The sequence below is a fragment of the Ipomoea nil genome, unplaced genomic scaffold (genome assembly GCF_001879475.1).
Source record: "Ipomoea nil cultivar Tokyo-kokei standard unplaced genomic scaffold, Asagao_1.1 scaffold0465, whole genome shotgun sequence".
In the NCBI taxonomy this organism is placed as follows: domain Eukaryota; kingdom Viridiplantae; phylum Streptophyta; class Magnoliopsida; order Solanales; family Convolvulaceae; genus Ipomoea; species Ipomoea nil.
The window spans coordinates 2,357,078-2,361,651 of record NW_017616893.1 but is presented as its reverse complement, the minus strand read 5'-3'; the positions used below and the strand labels follow the sequence as shown (position 1 = coordinate 2,361,651).

At 31.8% G+C, this 4,574-nt stretch overlaps 1 long non-coding RNA gene across 1 annotated transcript; it reads left to right on the top strand.

Moving 5' to 3' along the window:
• Nucleotides 1-1,094: 1,094 nt before the first annotated feature.
• Nucleotides 1,095-2,824, top strand: LOC109173020. Its single transcript, XR_002052835.1, has 2 exons — nucleotides 1,095-1,230; nucleotides 2,349-2,824. It is a non-coding gene; the product is annotated as an uncharacterized LOC109173020 (long non-coding RNA).
• The last annotated feature ends 1,750 nt before the right edge of the window (nucleotides 2,825-4,574 follow it).

Below are 4,574 nucleotides of genomic sequence, written 5' to 3'. Positions count from 1 at the left end.
ATCCTGGTGAACATCTAGTGGATTGTACCTCTTCGAAGTTAGATTTTGTGAGGATTAGTGTTGGTTGTTGTACGTGGCTAAGGTCGTGTGTATACAAACCCCTTGTAATCCTGGTGAACATCTAGTGGATTGTACCTCTTTGAAGTTAGATTTTGTGAGGATTAGTGTTGGTTGTTGTACGTGGCTAAGGTCGTGTGTATACAAACCCCTTGTAATCCTGGTGAACATCTAGTGGATTGTACCTCTTCGAAGTTAGATGTTGTGAGGATTAGTGTTGGTTGTTGTACGCGGCTAAGGCCGTGTGTATACAAACCCCTTGTAATCCTGGTGAACATCTAGTGGATTGTACCTCTCCGAAGTTAGATGTTGTGAGGATTAGTGTTGGTTGTTGTACGTGGCTAAGGCGGTGTGTATACAAATTCTTTGTAGTCCTGGTGAACATTTAGTGGATTGGGCTGACGTGAGCTGCCCCTGCCCCGTAGACGTAGGAGGTTTAACTCCGAGCTGGCGAGCTGTGTGATCATTTTGTGTGTTCTTGATTTTTATTTCTTACCTTTTAATTTATTTTGTTCATCCTAAAATGGCATAATTAAAATGGTATGTTAATGTCTAAATTAAAACCAAGTTGAACTTTAGGTATTTACTTGCATTCAAGGCCCATGATACAAATGTACAATTTCAATACTTAAAGTTAAATGGTGTATTTGACTATTTTTCCTATTTTATATATTATATTCTCCGCGAACTCCACAACGTAACGTACCCTATTTTAGCCAACTTTTAGTTCCAACAACCCAAGGTTGAATTAATCCTCGTACGATCACATACTCTTGATTATTTTCGTAGACATAAAATCTTTTGTTAACTTTGGTCAACGTTATAGAGGAAACTAGAAAAATGTATTGTGACGAAGGATGAGTTATCAGCCTTATCTCACCCTCGAAATGTTTGACTAAAATTGTTTGAACAGTTCAGAATTTTTAAACCAATGGGCGGGCAGCAAGATTGCTACACATTGCGTCATATCCTGCTATATATACATACTTCATTTCTTGGAAAATTTATCATACACAAACAAACTAGCTCATATATATATATATATATATATATATATATCAGCTTATCCTCCTAAGTTGAAATACTACATCAGAAATATGGCTACATCTCAGCTTACCAAAACCAATATTATTGTGCCTCTTCTTTTCTGCTTCCTTTTCATTGCAGCCTTTGGTGGGTACTCTCAAACTCCGATCCTTTCACTGATTTTTCATATTTAATTTTCTAATGTATATTAGTTCAATTGGTTCTTAATTCACATTTAATTTATAATATAATGTAGCTTTATTAGTATACAAAAATAGTATTTTGAATATCTAGGTTATATACAACTAGTTGTTTTTTCTCATTTATATTTTTAAAGATAAAACTTTTAGTTTTTAGTCTTCGATTTCATATCCATAATTTTTATATTGTAGATTCATAATTTCTAAACTTTTGGTGAGCTAAAATTTATACTTTAGATTCCAATGGTTGAACTCTGTTTTCACAAATCAGTGCAATATAGAAATTATGAATCTACTGTATAGAAATTATGAATCTATTGTATTTAGATTATGAATCCTACGGTTTTAGAAATTATGAATCTAAAGTATAAATTTTATGTATAGAAATTATGGATATTAAAGCACGTGCTCACAGCATAACGATTGCTCGTTGCTGTGACTTATCCGTAGTATAAGCTCAACAATATGATATGCCATTATTGATTGATATGGGGCTTGAACTTATGACTTTTCATTTGGAAGGATCACGATGCCATCAAATCACAAGTTCAAACCTATGACCTTTTTGTACATGCCTGAAAAGGGTTCTCGTACTTTATGGTCCCTTCTTGGTCGACTTTGTTGCAAGTACTTCTCGTGGTGTAGTTTTAAAAGTATCTAATTTTAAACTTTTTATTTGTTTCCAATTTACCCTTATTAGTACCTTTTATATCTTTGATAATTTTAAACTTTTTATTTGTTTCCATTTTACCCTTGTTAATAACTTTTACATCTTTTAAATTGTTTGAAGAAAGACAAGTTTGAGAAAAGAAAATACTCAATTAAACTAATCTTCGTTTGCATCAAGACTATATTAATTTTTTCATACGATAGGCATTTAGAATTCCCGACCTCTTTTATGGAATGTGAGTATATAACCACTTACGCCCATCTGGTTGAATGATATCACCTTTAATTTTTAAAAACTCCTGACAAAGACATGCAATTACTATACCATACAGAATGATATGATGGAGATGGAAGATAATAAGGTAATAATTAGTTTGTTGAATATATATAATGTAGAGATGGAAAGCGCAGAAGCAACATGTTGGGTTGCCTCAAAAACTTGGAACGAGGACTGCAACGGTAATTCTTGCAAAAATTGGTGTGACTCCCAAATCAATGGTCGTTACTACTGGAAGTGTGAGAAATCCTGCGGAAAAAGCTATTATTCTTGTGGTTGCTACAAGGATTGCTGATATGATTATATATGCATGGGAATATATTATAATCAAATCGAAGGAACCAATGTTTATACTGCATGGGTTGATTATGAAACAAAAATATTATCATACAAATAAAATCTATATATAATTATATGAATTGGACAAGCTAGCTTGTTGTCCTTCTGTTGTGTGTAATAGTGTATGTTGTTGTACTGTGTACTATCAATAAGACGTATTTGCATCTTTTATTATTGTGTAATAAAAGATATATGTATAGATATAATGGTTGTTGTAACGTGTACTATCAAATAAGACGCATTTGCATCTTTTATTGTGTAATAAAGGATATAAGATATGTTCCAATGCAAAATAAAAGATAGGAAAAAGTGTCAAATTGGCTCCCTAAATCGAGTGGATAGTGCAATTGAGTCGCCTAAGTGAAAAAAGCTCCATTCAGGTCCCCTAAACCTGTAAAATTTTTCAATTAAGTTCAAGTTGACTTGTTTATCAGGTTAAATGCATACGGTGTTGACATGTGTCATTATTTTATTTTTTATTAAAAATATTATTTATTATAAATTAATTAAAATAATAATTATTATAATAATTAAAAAGAATTTTTTTAAACAAAAAAAAAAAAAAAAAACAGCTGTGGCAAGACGACCACGACTGTCCTTGAAGAAGGAAGTCCGGCGTGGCCGTGGACAGCCGGTAGCTGTTTTTTTTTTTATTTTTTTATAATTATAATTATAATTATTATTTTAATTAATATAATAAATAATATTTTTAATAAAAAAAATAAAATAAGGACACATGTCAGCACCGTATGCATTTAACCTGATAAACAAGTCGATTTGGACATAATTGAACAATTTTACCGTTTTAGAGGACCTGAATTGAGCTTTTTTCACTTAGGGGACCCAATTGCACTATCCATTCGACTTGGGGGCCAATTTGACACTTTTTCCATAAAACATATAATATAAGATATGTTTCAATGCACAATTCAGTTGGTCAACTATTTCAAAATATACTACTCTATGATTTACCTCATTTACTAGTCTTTAGGACAAATATATATATATATATATATATATATATATATATATATATATATTTCAGGTGCGGCTATAGCTTCTTGTGCGGTTAACTCAAAAAGACGCATCTTAAACATACAAATAAAGTATCTTAAGAACACAAACCACGCACCTAAAGCTTAATTTAAGGTGCTTTGTTTGTATGCTTAAGGTGTGTAGCTTAAGATGCGTCTTTTTGAGTTAACCGCACAAGAAGCTATAGCCACCTGAACCCTTCTATATATATGTGTGTGTGTGTGTGTGTGTGTGTGTGTGTGTGTGAGACTCCCCAGGTAAAAAATGCCCACAAATCTCAATTATTGAATTCATCCAGATCTAATGCTCTTTTAAAAAAAATTCCTTTCGAATTAATAAAAATTGTGCACTTGAAGATATAAAAATGTGCAATTGAATGTAAAATTATGCACTCGAAGGTAATTCAATAAATGTGCAATTGATGCAATTTATGGTACCAAAAAGTAAGTTATTCAACTTAAGTGTTATTAAAGCAATTACCCATACAAATCATTTGTAAATCTCACAAATTTCATTAGAAATTTAGTTATATGTTATTGAAAAGAATGAAAAAGATATAACAAGTATTGGCCCAGAATTGTGCACTTGAAGGAAAAAAAATGCACTTAAAGGCATAAAAATGTGCACTTGAAAGCTAAAAACATGGACTAGAAGGGAAAAAAGGATTCATTGGAATGTTAATTAAGTATTTTTTTTTTTTACACAATAGTAAGACACACATACACTTGTAGGCACATGAAATTGAGCACTTGAAGGCATAAAGAGGATCACTAGAAGGCAAGGGAGAAAAAAAGACATTAAACGGAAAAAGTCGAAGGAAATTAATTGTGCACTCTTAGAAATGAAAACATGCACTTGAAGGCTAAAAAACGTGCACTTGAAGACTAAAAACATTCACTAGAAGGAAAACGGTTCAATGGAATGCTAAGTAATCAATATTCAATATCAATATCCATATCCAACCTTACGCC